This window comes from Tamandua tetradactyla, chromosome X, assembly GCF_023851605.1.
Source record: "Tamandua tetradactyla isolate mTamTet1 chromosome X, mTamTet1.pri, whole genome shotgun sequence".
Classification (NCBI taxonomy): Eukaryota; Metazoa; Chordata; class Mammalia; order Pilosa; family Myrmecophagidae; genus Tamandua; species Tamandua tetradactyla.
The window spans coordinates 79,128,780-79,149,307 of NC_135353.1; the positions used below are offsets into that span (position 1 = coordinate 79,128,780).

General features: G+C 39.6%; 1 pseudogene; it reads right to left on the minus strand.

Moving 5' to 3' along the window:
• Window positions 1-4,608: 4,608 nt before the first annotated feature.
• On the minus strand, window positions 4,609-9,390 carry LOC143671894 (G-protein-signaling modulator 2 pseudogene; annotated as a pseudogene).
• Window positions 9,391-20,528: the final 11,138 nt, after the last annotated feature.

The following is a 20,528-nucleotide window of genomic DNA, read 5'->3' on the forward strand; positions in this document are numbered from 1 at the left end:
TTGGTTTTATTGATTCTTTCTATTGTTCTTTTGTTCTCCTATTCATTTAGCTCTTCTTTAATCATTGTTATTTCTCTTTTTCTATTTGCTTTGGGGTTAGTTTGTTGTTCTTTCTCAACTTCCTCCAGGTGAGCAGTTAGGTCCTCGATTTTTGCTCTTTCTTATTTTTTATAGGCATTTAGTGCAATAAATTTCCCCTTAGCACAGCCTTTGCTGCATCCCATAAATTCTGATAAGTTGTATTCTCATTTTCTTTCCTCTCCAGCTAGCTACTGATTTCCCTGCCAATTGCTTCTTTGACCCACTTGTTGTTTAAGATTGTGTTGTTTAATCTCCATATATTTGTGAATGTTCTTGTTCTTTGGTGGTTATTGAGATCCAGCTTCACTCCATTCAGAGCAGAGAAAGTGCTTTGAATAATTTCAGTGTTTCTAAATTTATAAAGACCTGTTTTGTACCCCAATGTATGATCTATCCTGGAGAATGTTCCATGAGCACTAGATAAGAATATGTATCTTTGTATTTTGGGGTGCAGTGACCTACATATGTTTGTGAGGTCTAATTCATTTATTAGGTTGTTTAACTTCTCTATTTCCTTGTTGATCTTATGTCTGGTTGTTCTATCTATAGAGGAGAGTGGTATATTGTAGTCTCCCCTCCTGTTATTGTTGAAACATCTTTCTCTCCCTTCAGTTTTGCCAATGTCTGTCTCATGTACTTTGGAGCTCCTTGATTGGGAGCATTTCCATTTATGATTGTTATATCTTCTTGGTGACTTGTCCCTTTAATTAATATATAGTGTCCTTTGTCTCTTATGATGTCTTTACATTTAAAATCTATTTTACATGATATTAGTATAGCTATTCCTGCTCTCTTTTCATTACAACTTGCATAGAATATCTTTTTTTCCATCCTTTTACTTTCAATCTATTTGTATCTTTGTTTCTAAAATGAGTCTCTTATAAGAAGCATATGGCTGGATTACATTTCTTAATCCATTTTGCCAGTTTGTATCTTTTATTTGCTAGGTTTAGTCCATTAACATTCAAAGTTATTTCTGAAATGACATTTCTTGAATCTGTCATCTTATCTTTTTTATTTTATTTATCAGAAATATATTGTGCTGGTTTGAAGTGATGTATATACCCTAGAAAAGCCATGTTTTAATCCTAATCCCATTTTGTAAAGGCAGCCGTTTCTTCTAATATCTATTCAGTATTGTATGTTTGAAACTGTAATTAGATCATCTCCTTGGAGATATGATTCAACCAAGGTGGTTGTTAAGCTGGATTAGTTGGAGGCATGTCCCCACCCATTTGGGTGGGTCTTGATTAGTTTACTGGAATCCTATAAAAGAGAATGACAAGAGAGAAAGCCAGATTCAGAGAGAGCAGAGAATGCTGCAGCATGACAAAGCAAAGAGTCCACCAGCCAGCACTTTGGCGATAAAGAAGGAAAATGCCTCCCAGGGAGCTTCATGAAACAGGAAGCCAGGAGAGAAAGCTAGCAGATGATGCCATGTTCACCATGTGCCCTTCCAGCCAAGAGAGAAACCCTGACTGTGTTCATCATGTGCCTTATCACTTGAGAGAGAAACCCTGAATTTCATCGGCCTTCTTGAACCAAGGTATCTTTCCCTGGATACCTTAGATTGGACATTTCTACAGACTTGTTTTAATTGGGAAATGTTCTTGAGCTTAGAACTATAAATTAGAAACTTATTAAATTGCCCTTTTTAAAAGCTGTTCCATTTCCGGTATGTTGCATTCTGGCAGCTAGCAAACTAGAACATATATATTCTACTCCCTCTTTCTCTTTTTATCCTTTAAGTTATTCTTACTGGTACTCTTCAGTTCTGTGCCCTCCTCCAGAATGTCCTCTCTTGTCTTTTTTTTTTAACTGGCAGAAATCCCTTTAGTAATTTTTGTAAGACTGGTCTCTTGCTTCAAAATCTTTCAGAATTTGTTTGTCTGTGAAAATTTTAATCTCTCAGTTTTGAAGGACAATTTGGTTGGGTACAGATTTCTTGGCTGGAAGTCTTTCTCTTTCAGAATCTTAAATATAATCATACCACTTCCTTCTCGCCTCCATTGTGCCAGTTGAGTAGTCTGAACTCAGTCTTATGTGGTTTCTCTTGTATGTAGTAAATTGTTTTTCTCTTGCCACTTTTAGGATTTTCTGCTTCCCTTCAACATTTGCCAGACTGATTGGTATGTGTCTTAGGAAGACCTATTTGGATTTATTATGTTTGGTATTCATTGAGCTTCTTTGACTTGTATATTTATGTCCTTTATGAGGGTTGGGAAGTTTTCCCCCATTATAGCCTTAACTATTCTTCCTGGCCCTTTACTTCTCTCTTCTCCTTCTAGGACACCAATGATTCTTATATTTGTGCACTTCGTTGTATCCATCATTTCCTTGAGATCCAATTCAAAATTTTTCATCTTTTTTGCCGTTTTCCATTTTGAGTGTTCAAACTCAGTTGTGTTGTCCTCTAGCTCACTTCTTTCTTCTGCCTCTTCTTATCTGCTGTTGCGTGTCTCTAGTATGTTTTTTATTTGGTCAACAGAGCCTTTAATCTCTGTGATATCAGCTATTTTTCTATTTATTATTTCAAATTCCTCTTTTTGCTCTTCTACTGTCTTCTTTATCTCCTTTATGTCATTAGCCATTCCACTTACTTTATTAAGTAGTTGTATGAACATTATTGATTAGTTGTCACAATGTCTGTGTCTCCTCTGGTGTTTTAATTTGTTCATTAGGCTGGGCTATATCTGTCTGCATTGTAATATGCTTAGTGATCTTCTGCTGTTTTGTGGCATGTAAATATCTTGATTGATTTATTTGGAAGTTGATTTCCTCGTGTTTGTGGGGTGGATGTATAGCAGGATGCAGGGTATGGAATGGGAAATAACAGTGCAGTGATACATTGCAGTGCAGGTACAGGCACAGGTTGAGGATTTTACACTGGTGCTTGTGAGCGTGGGTTCCTAGTGGCCAGGCAGGATGTAGCTGTGTGGGTGCACAGGTCTGGGGGGTATAACTTTGGTGTGCACTAGTCTAGGGCATGGGGCCCTTTGTGCACATGTGCAGAGCTATGGCAGTGGATTGGCATTATCCCTTCATGGGTGGGGGCAGATGTGATCTGGCTGGCCAGGTCTGTGCTTTCTCAACTTTGGGAAGCATGACTGAGGGCCATGCACATGTGCGGGTTTAGGAGGGGTATGCATGGGTCTAGGAGTGCCATAAACTGATGCACAGAACTTGGGGATGCAGTGGGGTGAGGCTGTGTGACACTATGGGCTGGGGGGTTGGGGGCTGGGAGGAACCTGGATACGGAGGTATGTGCCCACAGCCTTTATGAGCTGGTGGCGGTCTGTAGGGAGCAGGGAGGGGGAGATAGTGCTCAGGAAGGGTGCAGGAAAGGTGGGTTGTGCTGCACTTGGAGTGGGGGTGTGGGGCAGGTATGCATGCTGGAGTTTGTGGGTGAAGAAGCTTGAAGTGTGGGGAGTGGGGGCAGATGAGGGTGTTCAGGTGCATGGGGTGTGGGGTGAGTTGCTGGTCACAGGGTTGTGCTGATGAGGGTAGTGCATTCAAAGAACATGGCTTGGCTTACTTCCTCATCTCAATCTCCCAGTCTGTGCACTCCTGCGGAGTCTGGACTCCCATGTTATGCTCCAATTTTCTGCTTCTCAGTTCCTCAGCATTAGTAATCAGGGCCACTATGTGGTGCAGAAAGCTCTCCCAGGTCAGTTACGCTCTTGAATTGCTGTCTCAGTCACCCTCCCATGCCTTCTCTAGCTTTTCCTTGGGTTGAACTTGATCTACCCTATTTGCTCATCTTCCCAGAACTCTCAACCACTTTTCTTTTTTCAAACATTATGTCATATAAAAGTTTGTTTTTACAGTAGTAATTATGCAGCACTATATGACAATTTTAAACCATATATATGTAGCCTATAACATACTAAATGAAGTAGTTTATCTTTTAAGAGATTGTTTTATACTGGCTTTGGTTTAAAAGGTACATTGAAAATAGATTTTCTTAGAGGAAAAAATCTAGGTTATAAAAAATAACTGTTTTATATAACATTTTTACGTTGGTCAAATACATTATTTTTACTAAAAAGCATGATTCTCTACTATATCCATTATTTTTATTAAAAAACATGATTCTGTACTACATCCATGTTTAAGTATAAAAAAGTGCCATTGTCAGTTACCAAGATCCTTAAAAATTATATTAGCAAGAGAATTAAATCCTAGTCTAGGATTCAACTTCTTGCTTTATGAACAGTAAGTAAAAGAATCTAACACCTTGCCAAAAACCACAATTCCAAACGGCAAATTACAAAAATTGATGAAGCAGATTACAAAGACACCTCCACTCTGCAACAAGTGTCCAGTGGAAAGTTAACTCATCAATGCTATACTATTCAAGGGCACAATATTTACATCATTCTAAAAACATTTTAAGCTCCACTATAGTGCTATAAATTCTCCTTTTAAGGAAAAAATTACTAAGTTGAATTTCCCTGCAGTGTTCTGAAAGGAAATGTGGTCACTTAACAAAAATCCATAGTAACTAGTGGATTGCTGGTTTTGTTATTAAATTTTAAATTCTGGCAAAGCATTACTTTGCAAAAGTTCTTTTAGCCCAAATTCAGTGTCTCTGTTTTGAATTCTTTGTAAAAGAACTCTTTGTTCAGCCTTTTTTGCTTTTGCCTGAGATTGTAAAATAAGGCTAAGATGTCCTCATATGGTACTCTTGATCCTGTTTTGGCATTAGTGGTGGTGCAGACCTTTGATAACTTAATCTGGACCCTTGATATTTTATGAGGATGTCAAAGAAGTCTTTATTGGACTCTTTGTTGTCATTAGCCATCAGGTGGCCATGTACTGACAGATTGTAGTTTTGCATCAAATGAAGCCCTGGCAAATTAGTGAAACTGGCTCCCTGGCCATCCCAATGGTGGCTCTGTGAGTTGGCAAGAAGATCCAAAAACTCATCCATATTGAGGGATACCACAGAAACTTGGTGCTTTGAAGGGAGTGGAAAAAGTTGCTGTTAAAACTGTATGGCAATTCTTTTCTTGTAAGTTACATGTCTGAACATCCGTCTTATTGCTTTGAACTTAGCTTAATAAGTCAAAGAACCCTTCATCTCCAATAGTATCTACAGATTTTCCTCTGAGAATTTATAATTTGGTGGTCAATGGAATTCCTGGAATTTTGTAGATCTTCAATGGAGGAATTAGTCTTGCATTTTTCTCCCTTCAGTCTGCTGATAAAGAGGAGCTTTGCAGAGTTTGACAATAAGAGGTTTTTGTTTAGCGAGAATTTCACTCTTCCGGTTCTGAATGTTGTCTGGTGTTAACTTCTTAAGTTCCATGTTTTCCATACTGTGATGGTCTTCTAACTTGGGGCAAGTACCATGAAAATTGTTATCAGTTTCACTAGTTTCAGACATGAAATGATTTGTGCTGTAGCTCAGACTAATAACCATTTGACAATCTGAGAGATTCAGGTACGCTGTTAGTTCACCACTTCTATCTCCAATCTCTTGAAATTTCCAAGTGCTTTTCAGTGAAATGCTTTGCTTGATCATGATTTCTTAGTACCTGTGTATGCATTTCCTAACCTCCAACAAGCTCTTCCTTCACCAGTTTGATCATTTAGTTTTTGAGCAATTGTTAGGTGCTTTAGATGATAATCAATGGCCTTTTCATAGTCTTGAAACAAGGTATATGTGTTTCCTCCATTGTAATAAGACTGTGCTTCTACAGCTCTGTTTTTAAGCTGTTGAGCCAAAAATAATGTCTACTTGTAGTAATTAGAGGCAGTTTCAAATTCACCAAGAGATATATATGCATTTTCAAGGATGCTATATGCTGTCTTTCAGCTGCTTTATCTCCAAATTCTTTTGCAATAAGGAAATGCTGTTCATGAGCTATAACCATGATCCATAAATTTGCAAAGGAGGTAATGTGTTTCCAGGATTTCCAAAGGCACATCCTTAAGTTTCTCAGTCACCCAAAGTTGTCACTAATGATAGGTTTTCTCATAATAATCCACAGCTGCCTGCAGAGCATTTCTCACTTCTTCTGAAATTCTCCTGTATCTTAAGGACCAGGGATGCCTAGTGCTCCTTGGCATGATATACATTTCCAAGATTGTACAGTGCCCTTGCTTCTCCCACCTTGTCATTAAGCTTTCTGGAAATATCTTCTGGTCTACATGTTTTGGTTTGAAAATGGGGAGTGCTTCCTCCAGGTGAAACAACAGTTCCACTGAGCTGGAAGTTAAGACTGCCAACTGGTCACTTTGGGCTACTTATGCCAGGGGATCAACAAGCCAAGAAGGGGATTACATTATTATCTGGTGTGATTGACCCTGACTATCAGGAAGAAGTAGGACTGCAACTACATAATGGAGGTAAAGAAGAGTTTTCTTGGAATATAGGAGATCCCCTAATGCATCTTTTAGTAATGTCATGCCCTGTAATTAAAATCAACGGAAAACTGCAACAACCCAATCCAGGCAGGACTACCAATGGCTCCCAAACTTCAGGAATGAAGGTTTGGGTCACCCCACCAGGCAAAGAACTATGGGCAGCTGAATTGCTTGCTGAGTGTAAAGGGAACATGGAATGGGTAGTGGAAGAAGGTAGTGATAAATATGAACTTCCACCACGTGATCAGTTACAGAAACGAGGACTGTAATGCTGTTTTGTTCATGTTTTACTATTTAAGTTGTAAGATATCAAATTTAAAAATGAATGTTGCCCAAGGATTTGAGCCCTATTCTGGAGAGATTTAATGTGTTTCCAGTTATATGTAGGAGAGTTAAGTATTGTTAGATAAAAGAAAAAATGTGTGTTTTATTGTTTTTATTTGGAAATTGGGTATGGTTTAAGGTGATATATATATAGCTGCCAAGTTGACAAAGGGTGGACTGTCATGGTCAGGTTCATGTGTCAACTTGGTCAAGTTGTGGTATCTGTTTGTCTGGTTGGGCCAGTGCTGGCCTGTCTGTTCCAATGAGGACATTTCATAGAATTAGATCATGATCACGTCAGGTGCATCCACAGCTGATTCCATTTGTAATCAGCCAAAGGGGAGTGTCTTCTGCAATGAGTGATGCTTAATCTAATCATGGGAAGCCTTTTAAGGAGGATTCAGAAGAGACAGGTGCTATTCCTGCTTTGGCTGGCAAGCCTCTCCTGTGGAGTTTGTCCAGACTCTCCATTGGAGTCATCAACTTCACAGCCTGCCCTGCGGATTTTGGATTCTGCATTCGCGCGGTCATGTGAGACACTTTTATACATTTTATATTTGTGAGTGTTTTCTGTTGATTCTGTTTCTCTACAGAACCCTAACTAATACAGTCACATCTCCCTGGAAAAAACCTAATCAAAATATTCCAATCTACAGTATTGTATAAGGATTAAAAAAGAAGTGACTACTCCTTCAAGATTGAATCAGGATTAAAACATGGCTTTTCTGGGATACATAATAGATTCAAACTGGCACACTTAGTTAATAAGCAAGTTTCCAGCACTGGAGCATAAATTCCCCCAGAGCCGAATCCCATATCTGCAACCATTGCACACACCACCCACACACCTCACACAAAACCTACAGTTGGTCCAAAATGATAAGATCATAATCCCCACCATCCTTGAACTCTCAGACCCATTCCTTTTTTGCACATGTTTGCTTTAAACTAACCAATCCTTGACTCCCACAGGAAATCTAATCTCAATCCCTGGACCACAATAAAGACACCAAGTGCCCAAGTCCCTCTTGCTTTGCTTGTATTCTCCCCACATGCCAGTTGAGCTACCTGAGCTAAATATGCTTTCCATCAACCACTCATGGCACCCCTCCTCTCTGGGTTCTGTAAGTAACAAACTATCTTTTCTCCTGAATTATGACCTGTGTTTCCCATTGTGTCACACCCGACCTCCACCCAGAACCAAATTTAAAATCCAATTTATCTAATTTGGAACATTTCATTTTGCTTTTTAAAGATCAATTTTATTGAGGAACACAATTCATAAACATGATGCAAAATTTTAAGTGTACAATTAAATATGCTTTGACAAATATATATATATATATGTGTGTGTGTGTGTGTAACTGCCACATTGCACCAATGTTTTGGAGCCCACAGGGCTGACCTGACCAGTAGAACTGGGTTTACCACAAAACTATAGCATCCAAATGATTTCAAGATATATATGACATGCAGTTTTAGGACCCCAGAAGTCTCATGTGCTTGGGAGTACTGAGTATGCCTCATGACAATACAAAAAATTGGCAGATTATCATTATTTGCATGGTTCAAGGGATCATGGTGTTCATGAGAATTTCTGATCTGGAATTTCCCTTGTACTGTGTTCTCTAGTAATGGTGGTGCCTCCAGGTAACCATCCACACCACACAAGCTAAAATATGCCCCACCTATTTTTAAAAAAATTTTTTATTGTGATAAAATACATACAAATCAAAATTTCCCATTTTAACCACTTTCAAGCATATAATTTGGTGGTATTAATTACATCATCATGATCTGCTACATGGTGCAGCCCCCATCATTCACTACCAAACTTTTTCATCACTCCAAACAGAAACTCTACATCCCCAAGCAGTAACTTCCATTCTACTTCTTTCCTCAGGCCCTGGTAAACTGTACTCTACTTTCTGTCTCTATGAATTTGCATTTTTTAGCTAGTTCATGTAAGTGAAATCATACAAAATTTGTAGTTTTCTGTCTGGCTGATTTCACTCAACATGTCTTCAAGTTCACCCATGTTGTAGCATATATCAGCATATCATTCCTTTTATATGCTAAATAATACTCTGTTGTATTTATATACCATATTTTGTTTATCTATTCTTCTGTTGTTAGATTCTTGGGTTGCTTCTACCTTTTGACAATTGTGAATAATGCTGCTATAAACATTGGTGTGCAAATGTCTGTTTGAGTCCCTTCTTTCAATTTTTTTGAGTATATATACCTGAAAATGTAATTGCCTGGTCATATGCTAATTCTAATGATCTACTTTTTATTTTTGGGGGTTGAAAGGGGTTTATCGGAAAGGAGGGAAGGGGAAGGGGAAGGGGGGAGGGGGAAAGTGTAAAGTAATACTTTCTTCAAGAGCCTGAAGAAAATGTCCACCTGCATTGTGGTGTGTTTCTCCTTTTATGCTTTGAAGTTTGCCGTCCTTGATTGGTCTGGAGTTTTGCCTTTGGCTATTCATCCAATTGCTGTTGGCTAGTATTTTTGCTTCCTTCTTTTTGTGCCTCTCCTGACCTGTTTGCTCTTTACTGGAGGAGTTTGTGCTATAAGTCCTTCTTTGATGTGGTTTCTTGCTCTGGACAGCATTTGGCAAGAGGCATCATGAGTTGTGACAAGGAAGAAGGGGAAGGGAGAGGGTCAGTGGACTGTGAGTTTCAGCTGTTGCTGCAGAGTGAGAAGGGGGTGGGGGGCTGAGTATCATCCCCTGTGATCTGTCATTCCTACCGTTTGTTTATTACAGATTTAAGAGAAGGATGTGGGGCACTGTTTGTCATTCTTAACTGCTTCCTGCTGGACAGGAGTGGCATTGGGGCCTTCAGGGATGGAGGCAGGATTTTTTATGTGACAGTAGTCAGGGGCTGCTTCATTCGGTTTTTGTCCTTCAAGTCTTTGGTAACCTAGCATTTCATTCCTGAAAGAGCTTAAAAGTAATATGTTATAAACTGTCTTTTGAGTTAGTGAAGTGACGGTGTGGCATAAGAATTGATTAACAAGCTTACAGAATAAGGGTGCTAGGGTAATTAAGTTATTAACATAGAAGCAACATTCCTCATTGAGGAATAAGGAAACACCACCTTCTTTGGCTGTTGGCAGGTCTAGCCTGTGCCTGTTAATTTGGTTTTACACATTAATTAAAGTGGCAGAATGTTTTTTCATACTATATTGGAGTTCTTTTGAGAGCAAGTGTGAGGTTACTATTCCACTAATCCCAGTGCTCACCCCTGTTGGGACGCCTAGAGGAGCTAAGAGAGGCAGAAGGATAGCATTTTGTTTTAGTCTTAGGTTAGTGCTAAGGGGAATAGGGAAGGACTGGTTAGTGGGAGCTATTGAGATTTTGGGTGATAGATAGACCAAGGTATAAATTCCTATCCAATTAGTAAGTAGACAAGACTTTTATAACTTTTTATTAAAATAGACTAATAATCCTAGAAAACTTTGTTATTTCACCAGAGATAAAACTAAATTTTAATTTTGTATTAATATATTATTAGACATTGAAGTTTTACCCATCAGATTTTCCCAACTTTGACCATAATTTTCCTTTCCACAAACATTTTATGACTTACTATATCCATTCAGGTTTTGTCTACTTATTCCTTATTCTGTGACAACCGTTTATTTTCTTAAGACAAAATTATCTTTTTTTTTCCTTTCAATAGAATCACATCCTTTATGTCCTTTATGGTTAAGTTTCTAAACAAGCATCTCATCACATGCAATGGCCATTAAATGCAAACTTGTCAGAATAATGTCAAATATTTATAACACATTACTGAATCATTTTTGATTCGCTAACATTTGAAACAGTAATTTTACAATTTTTTATGAAGAATTTAAGATTGAAGTTGGGTGAAGGTTGTGGCTGAGGGTAAGTAGCAGGGCTGCAGGTGGTGTGAGGCTTAGTTTTAAGTAAGGGAAGTATGAGCACCACGTTTGTTTGGCTAGAATGTCTCCTTTTAAGAGGGGGACTGGGTATGTAGGCATTATTAAGAATGAGCAGAAAAAGGAAGGGTTTTGAAGAATGCAGTCTGTGGGTGAGGTTTGTAGTTGGCATGTGCTTTTTCTGTTAATATCAACTGTAGACAATATGGGAAGGGGTTAGATGTCCTGAAAACTCGGGTAGGACTGAAAGTGTGGCTCCTGTATTAACCTCAAAAGAGATTAGCTTAACTACCACAAGAAAAGTTACCCTGGGGCCAGCCATGGAGATGGGAGATGGGAATAGCCAGAGTCCATCAGTCTTCAGTGACTAAAGCCAAGGAGGTCTGAGACCTTGAATCCTGTAGGATGCCTGCTTGCCAAGGATGGCTGCCTATTCCCATGGTGAGAGGCCAAAGGACAGTCAGCTTTCCAGTGTCCTGTCTTATGGCAAAGAAGGCAAGGCCTCTGGGGTGGCTTGGGATCAGGGTAAGTTTTTGCCCAAAGTCCCTCCTGGCCACAGCAAAAGCAGGAACCCCAGGGTGGCTGGGCTATTGAGTTTATTTCACTTTCCCAGGCCTGAGTGGATTTTACCCTATCCTGCCATGCCTGGGTGGATCTTCACAGGGCATTGGCCAGCAGTAAGTGGTAAGCATTTTCTCACTCCTGTTTTTGTTCAATGCATTTATTTTTTATTTATGATGCATAACCACATACAAACACAAACATTCTTATCATATGATCATTCCATTCTTGTTATATAATCAGTAACTCACACTATCATCACATAGTTGTATATTCATCATTATGATCATTTCTTATTACATCTGCATCAATTCAGAAAAAGCAATTAAAAAAACTGAAAAAAATTCATACATGCCGTAATGCTTACCCCTCCCCTTCACCGATCACCAGCATTTCAATCTACTAAATTTATTTTAACATTTGTTCCCCTTATTATTTATTTATTTTTAATCCATATGTTTCACTTGTCCATTGATAAGGTAGGCAAAAGGAGCATCAGACAGAAGGCTCTCACAACCACACAGTCACACTGCGACAGCCGTATCATCATACAATTATCTACAAGAAACATGGCCACAAGAACACAGCTCCACATTTTCAGGCAGTTCCCTCCAGTCTCTTCATTACATCTTGACTAACAAGGTGATATCTACTCAATGTGTAAGAATAACCTCCAGGATAACCTCTTGACTCTGTTTGGAATCTCTCAGCCACTGACACTTTATTTTGTCCCATTTTGCTCTTCTCCCTTTTGGTCGAGAAGGTTTTCTCAATCCCCTGATGCTGAGTTCCAGCTCATTCTAGGATTTCTGTACCATGTTGCCAGGAAGGTCCACACCCCTGAGAGTCATATCCTACATAGAGAGGGGGAGGGCAGTGAGTTTGCTTGCTGTGTCAGGGGAGAGAGAGAGGCCACATCTGTCATTCCTGTTTTTGTCTTTCCTGAACTGATTTTTTAGTTTCCCTTTCCTCCTATCTATTGTCAAAAACCTGGAAGGCAACCTGGATAAGTTCATTCTGTGGGATTTGGGTTCTTTGCTTCAGCTTTTGAAGTTTTAATGACTGTCTGGAGCTGATTGCGTAATGAAGTGCGTGTGTTTGTAGGAAAAGGCACTCTTCAGGTGAGGTTGGATCTAGAGCAGTGTATTTGAGAATTGAATCTGTTAGGTGGCTCATAAAAGCTGTGGGATTTTCATCTGATCCTTAGGAGAGTTCTAAAAGTTTGTCATAATTGACTGCCTTAAATCCTGCTTTGTTCATTCCTTCCAATAGACAAGTGAGGAAGTGGTGCTACTTGAGTAAATCAAGGAAGTTGGGTTGGTAATTTCAATTAAGGGGTGATGGGGGAACTGCAGCAGAGCCTTATGGGTAAGTTTGGGCATCAGTGTGGAAAAGTTAGTTTGCTTGAGTTGTAGCTGCTGCCTAAAGGTGGTTTTTCTTTCCTTTGGAGTGGTAAAGGAAGTAAGAATTACAACCACATCCTGATAGGTGAGATCATAGGTTTGAGTTAGATATTTCCCTAGGAGGAAAAATACCAGCAGAGGAGGAGAATACTGAGGATGAGGAAGTAGGGAATTTGGCAGTAAGGGAGGTGGGGGGAGGGAGAGGTGGGGCAGTGGCAGGTAAAGGGGGCCTGGCCTGGCCTGCATGACTGGGTGTGGTGTGGGGAGAAGGGGGAGGAGGAGCAGGAAGGGTGGGGAGGAATAAAGGGTTGGGGAAAGGGGGAAGGTGATGGGGGAAGGACAGAGGGTTGAGGGGTGGTGTCACAAGGAAGGGCGTAGTTGGCAGGGCAAAAGGAGTTGGTGGGAGGGGTGGTAGAGGGGGAAAGAGTAGGGAAGTTTGGTTTTTCTGAAGAGGGAGAAGGAGTGAGAGGTTTTGGCTTTTCATTGAGGAGGAGGATTTGGTATGTAGTTAGAGAAGAACAGTGGAAGGGCTTAGCACACAGTGTTCAGAAAGCTTGGGCATAGGGTATCTCATCCCACTTTGCAGATTATCGCAGGAAGTTATCAAGGTCAGTAAGAATTTTACGATCAAAAGTACCATGTTCAGGCCAAGAATTTTGGTTGTCCAGAGGGTACTGGGGCCAAGCCACCGTAGAGTAAAACAAAAGTTTCTTTGGTTTGATGTTGCCTTGCAGATCTAGGTTTTTAGATGGCATAACAGATAGCCCATGGGAGTATCCTTAGGGGGAATAGATTGTGTGGCCCCCATGGTGAGGGAAGAGAGAGAGTGAGGAAGCAGGGAAGAACAAGAACACTCAGTGGGAACACTCTGCGGTCACAGTTCAGGGGCATAAACCATGTCTCTGTAGAATAGAGGAGGGTGTCCCCACGTCTGCACAACAGAGAGAGAGAGTGTGCTTCCAAACGGAGTCACACTCCATCCCCAGTATCCAGTAGGGACTAGGATCAGGAGTAGAGCAATAGCCCATGGAAGGTTCTGACTAAGTACTTAGATTTGTGAGAGGAGAGCTCTGACTGCACCATCCCAGATGGGGCACGGTGTTCCCAGAACACTGAACAAAACTCTGAGAATGGAGCCCCTGGGACCCAAAACAGAACTTCTGTGCTGTGTACACCTGAGCCCAAACTGCCATGGACCCTGCCATGATGTCCTGTGAGAGCATTCCAGGAAAACCCAATTCCTCATTCTTACCTTATACTAGGAGAGGACCAGTGTTGGATGCTGGGCTTGATGAAGTGAAAGGAGGGATGCTCAAGCTACAGTGGAGAGAGTAAGGACATAGCCAGTTTTGGCACCATATGTTAGAACAAATTGGGGGGTGCTTCGGTCCAACACTCATAACCATGCAGTGAGCTGAGGTTTAAAGGGGTTTATTGTAAAGAAGGGAGGGGGAAGAGGAGGGGGAGGGGAATGGGGAGGGAGTGAGAGGGAAAGGGTAAAGGAATACTTTCTTCAAGAGCCTGAAGAAAATGTCCCATGATCCACTTTTTGAAGAGGCACCAAACTGTTTTCCACAGCAGTTGCACCATTTTACAATCTCACAATCAATGTGTAATAGTTCCAATTTCTCTATATCCTCACCAACACTTATTTTATGTTTTTTGAACAATAGCCAACCTAGTGGGTGTGAGGCGGTATTCTATGGTGGTTTTGATTTGCATTTACCAGAAGACCAATGATGTTGAGCATCTTTTCATGTGCTTATTGGTTATTTGGGTATCCTTTCTCCATTTTTCATTTGAGTTGTTTTTCTTTTTTGTTGTGGGTTTTTTTTTTTATATATTCAGTATATTAAACCCTTATCTGATAATATGGTTTGAAAATTTTTATCTCATTGTGTAGTCTGTTTTTTGAATTTCTTGATAATTTCTTTTGATATACAAAATTTTTAACTTTAATTTTTTATTTTGTTGTTCATGCTTTTGGAGTCATTTCTAAGAAATTGCTGCCAAGGTCATGAAGATTTTCCCCTATGTTTCCTTCTAAGAGCTTTACAATTTTAGATCTTAAATTTAGATCCTTGATCTATTTTGACTTAATTTTTCTATGTGTTCTGATGTAGGGATTTAACTTCATTCTTTGGATCTAACTTCATCCACTTGTCCCAGGAACATTTGTTGAAGAGACCATTTTTCCCCCATTTACTTCCCTTGGCACCTTCGTCAAAATCTTTTGGCAATAGATATATGGATTCATTTCTGGACTCTCAATTCTATTGCATTACTTTTTATGTCTATCTATATGCCCATACCACATTGTTACTTACTGTTGCTTTGTAGTTAGATTTTGAAAAAATATTGTTACAATCAACTTTTTGTGAAAATAACATGTACATAAAAAAGCAATAAATTTAAAAGCACAAGTAGTTGTAGAACAGTGGGCCATTTTGAATATGTAGTGGACCCCAGAAAAACAATGTCCTTTAATCCTCATTCAGTATTGCTGACTGGGAGATTTTGATTGTCCCCATAGAGATGTGACCCACCCAATTGTGGGTGGTAACTTGATTAGATGGCTTCCATGGAGTTGTGACTCCATCCATTCCAGGTGGGTCTTGATTAATTTACTGGAATACTTTAAAAAAGGAAGCATTTTGGAGAGAATCCCTTTTAAAGCCATGAGAGAAGAGAGTCACAAGAGCCACAAGAGCCCTTGTAACCACAGACCTTTGGAGATGAAGAAGGAAAACACCCCTGGGGGAGCTTCATGAAACAAAAAGCTTGGAGACAAAGCTAGCATATGCCACCATGTTCACGTGTACCTTTCCAGTTGAGAGAGAAACCCTGAATGTCATCAGCCTTCTGGAACCAAGGTATCTCTCCCTGGATGCCTTAGATTGGACATTTCTATAGCTTTGCTTTACTTTGGACATTTTTATGGCTTTAGAACTGTAAACTTGCAACTTATTAAATTCCCCTTTTTGAAAGCCATTCTATTTCTGGTATATCACATTTTGGCAGCTTGCAAACTAGAATAGATTTTGGTACTAGAGAAGTGGGGTGCTGCTGCAGTTTGAAAATACCAACATGTTGGAACACCTTTTTTAATGTATAAGGGGAAGATTCTGGAGGAGTTGTGAGAAGCTTGATAGAGAAGGTATAGAAAACTTTGAAGAAACTGTTGGTAGAAATGTGTACTCTAAAGATACTTATGCTGTGGCTTTGGACAGATATGAGGCATGGGTATTTGTGGGCTGGAAGGAAGGCAATCCTTGTTTTAAAATGGCAGATAATCTGCCAAAGTTGACTAGTGCCTTTGGTTGAAAAACATATTTTAAAAGCCATGAACTTAGGTATTTAGCAGAAGAGATTTCCAAACTAAATGTGGAAAGTGCAGCCTGGTTTCTCCTTGCAACTTATAGTGAAATGCAAGAGAAAAGAGATAAACTATGAACTGAACTCTTGGTTACAAAGAAACCAGAAACTGACATTCTGGAAAATTCTGGGCTTACAGGAAAGGAGACCCTAGAGAATAGTGCCCTACATGAGGATTTAACCAAATGTGGGACCAAGCAGCCATTTCAGAAAAAGTCAGAATTGGAGACAGAGTTATCCAGGAAGGATTTGTGGAAACTCCTGCTATCTGATGGGCATGATTGTTGCTTACTACATAGAAAGCCAACAAAAGTGCTGTGCCATGGGACCTATATATAAGGAACCACTGCCAGTCTTGACTGGGAGGCTCAGAAAAGGGATAAAGTGAAGGTAAAATGTCTTCAGAGGCAAAAGCATGGAGGCTTGGGTCTGAAGTCAACAAGCCTTGGGTTAGGCTTGGGAAGGCCCACCCAAGCATGTGAAGAAGGTGACTTTGCCCCATAACCTTGGAGAGGGTGGAGCACGTTCCTTGTGGATTGGGGAGAGCCTGGCTTCACCACATGGTGGGGTTTAGTGTGTGCCCCAGAGATGACAGAGAGCCTGGGTGCAGCCCTGATGCTTGGAGATGGTGGAGCTGAGAAAATAGTGGTCTCCCCAGTGTCCCGCAATGTTGCATTCTGAGAGAGGTGGGCCACTGTGCAAGGCCTTGGAAATGGTAGTACTGCCACTTCCTAATGCTCTAAACATAAATGACTCTCAGACTTTGAAATCTAATGGAGTTTGCTCTGCAGGTTTTAAAAACACTTGAGTCAATTGACCTCTGTGTTCCTTCCAATTTCTCCCTATGGAAAATGGAATATGTATCTTATGACTATCCCTCATTTGTATGTTGGAAGCAAATAACTTGTTCTGGTTTTACAGGTCCAGAGCCAGAGGAGTATTTTGCTCTGGGACAGAACAAATCTGTAGTTGACTTTGATGAGATTTTGTACTGTTTCTGACTTTGTATTGCATTTGCATTGTTACTGAAATACTTTAAAGCTTTCTGATGTTATGGAATGAATGTATTTTGTATATGGGAAAAAAACATGTTTTTTTTGAGGTCCAAGGGGTGGAGTGTGCTGGTTTGAATCTGTGGTAGACCCCAGAAAAGCCATGTCTTTTAATCCTCATTCAATATTGCTGATTGGGAACTTTTTTATTTTTCCCATCAAATGTGACCTACCCAATTATGGGTGGTAACTTTTGATTAGATGCCTCCCATAGAGTTGTGACTCCACCGATTCCAGGTGGGTCTTGATTAATTTACTGAAATAGTTTAAAAGAGGAAGCATTTTGGAGAGAATCCTTTTGAAAGCCATGAGGGAAGAGAGCCACAAGAGCCACAAGGGCCCTCACAACCAGAGACCTTTGGAGATGAAGAAAGAAAATACTCCTGGGAAAGCTTCATGAATCAAGAAGCTTGGAGAGAAAGCTAACATATGTTGCCATGTTTGCCAAGTGACTTTCCAGCTGAGAGAGAAACCATGAAGGTCATCAGTCTTCTGGAACCAAGGTACTCTCCCTGGCTGCCTTAGATTGGGTATTTCTGGACATTTTGTACAGCTTTAGAAGTGCAAACTTGCAACTTATTAAATTGCCCTTTTTAAAAGCTATTCTATTTCTGTTATATCACATTCCAGCAGCTTTCAAACTATAACAAACAGATTTCAGAGTTTGGTATGGGTTACAATTCAATAATTTTAGATTTTGACTTACTGGAGACTAAAAGAAATACCAATATAATGATTCAGCCATCATGCTCTTTGTTAAGCCCTACCTTCTCTGTATAACTCCATCATCACCTTTGATCTTTCTCCCACTCTTTAAGGGTATTTGTGCTATGCCCATTCTAATTTTTTCATGATGGAAGGGGCTGTCAATAATATGATTTGGAAGAATAGGACTAAGTAATGTACTCTATAGGCTAGTCCCTCTGCATTTCAGAACTTATCTGGTCCAGTGACCCATCTTGAGGTAGTAGGTGTATGGAAAGTTACCCTAGAGTGTGAATCCTTTGTAGAATGTTATATAATGCCCTAGGTGTTCTTTAGGATTAGCAGGAATTGTTTTGGCAGAGGTTTAGTAAGTTATTATAGGTAATTGTAATCCATCTAACATCTAACTGAAGCTTCATAAGAGTGACTTCCAGGGTAGCCTCTTGACTCTATTTGAACTCTTTTAGCCACTGGTACTTTATTTGTTACACTTCTTTTCCACCTTTTTGTCAGGATGGCTTTGCTGATCCCATGGTGCCAGGGCCAGACTCATCCTTGGGATGACCCAAATCAACAGGGAGACTTTCACCCCTGGATATCATGTCTCACATAGAGGGGAGAGCCATGCTTTCACTTGAGAGTTGGGCTTAGAGAGAGAGCGGCCACATCTGAGAAAGAAGAGGCCCTCCAGAAGAAACTCTTAAGCATGCTTATAGGTAGGTTAAGATTCTCCACTACATACATAAACTTCACAACAGCAAGCCTCAAGATCAAGGGCTAATCCTATTGATTTTGGTGCCCCTAATGTTTGACACAGTATCAGGTATTTCTCCAGTGATAAAGTTTAATAGTTCCTTATATTTTCTTCCATTCCTCAAGGGACTTTGCAAATACTTTTTTGTTATCTGCTTAATATATTATTGGATGTATCCCAGCATTACATTAAGGTATACAGGATTAAAGGCCCTCATTCTTATTCTAGACTCCCTGTGTTTCAATTGTTTAAATGATCTATCTAGACAGGTTGAGTTAGATTGTGTGCTACAGAAAACTGGTTCTAGACAAAAACCTTTCTTCCTTTGGTTTCAAAGATTGGGTGCAGTTCTAAAATATACACAATGTCTTCCTTACCCCTTTATTCTGAATTCCCTAAATCCCATTCTGATCAGATTCATTCTTATCTTTAAATACCAGATTATATATATATAAAACAGCCTCTCAAAATTCAGACATAACAATTGTTGCTCCAGACTAAATGTGACTGCTATAGGAGCTTACAATCTAGGCCACCGTTTTCTTATAATAATTTTCTAAACAAGAGCATACAATATTTTGTTTCTGGCTTATTTTGCCTCACCAAATGTCCCACCTGTTCATTCACAGTGTTGCATGCCTCACAACTTTGTTCCTTTCTGTAGCAGCACAATATTCGATCATATGTATGCACCCTCATTCACCTATCAACTTCTCAGTCAGTGCTTCCTTCAGCCACCTCCATTCATTGCACATCATTTATAATGTCCACATTCAACATTTCATCAACACTCTCAATTTTAGATAATTTAATTGTTCCCAAGAGAAAGATAACCAATAAATAGACTCTCACCAAGTAGAAAATCCAAACCTCCTCTTAACTCTTGTCCCTTTCCCCATTATTTACCCCTGGGTTGCTGTGGTACTGTTGATATTTTACTGTTAAAAATAGCTCATAGCATGCAATAACAATTTCCCCCCATACCCCAAACTTATACATTCTTTGTACAAGATTCATACCTTTCAAGTAGTTCATACAAGAACTTTTATTTGTAGTGTTAAACAGTGGGAAACATGGGTCTATACAATTCCTTTCAATCATGTTCACCTTCAAAACAGGTTACTTATAGACCCACTAGTGAACTGCCTTCACTTATATCTATTCCCTTACACTTATGCTCAACCTCATTAGCTAATCATTCACTCATTTCTAGCTTCCATGTATCTGTAGGTCCCCTATATTCTGTATTATAAGACTCTGATTTTACCTTTATCATAATCATAAAAGGTGAACCATATAGTATCAATAATTTTTGTGCCTGACTTATTTCATTCAGCATTGTGTCCTCAAGGCTCATCCATCTTGTCATGTGCTTCAGGATGTCAATTCATCTTACTGCTGCATAATATTCCACTGTGTGTGTGTATACACACACACACACACACACACACCACGTTTTGTTAATCCACTCATTTGCTGATGGATAGTTTCCATCTTTTGGCAATTGTGAATAATGCTTCTATGAACATTGGTGTGCAAATGTCTGTTTGTGTCACTGCTTTCAGCTCTTCTAAGTATATACTGAGTAGTGGTATTGCCAGCTCATAGGAAACTTGGTATTTATTTTTCTAAGGAACCACCTAACTGTCTTCTACAATGGCTGTACCATTACACATTACCACCAACAGTGCATAAGTCTCCCAATTTCTCCACCTCTTTTCCAATGTTTGTAGTTTCCTGTTTGTTTAATAGCAGCCACCCTGACAAGAGTGAGGTGGTTTCTCATTGTAGTCTTGATCTGCATTTCCCCTACAGCTAATGAAAATGAGCTTCTCTTCATGCGCTTTTTTAGCCACCTGTATTTGTTCTTCAGAAAAATGCCTATTCATAACTTTAGCCCATTTTATAATTGGGTTGATTGTTCTTTTGTTGTTGAGTTGTATGATTTCTTTATGTATACAGGATATCAAACTTTTATCCTATGTGTGATTC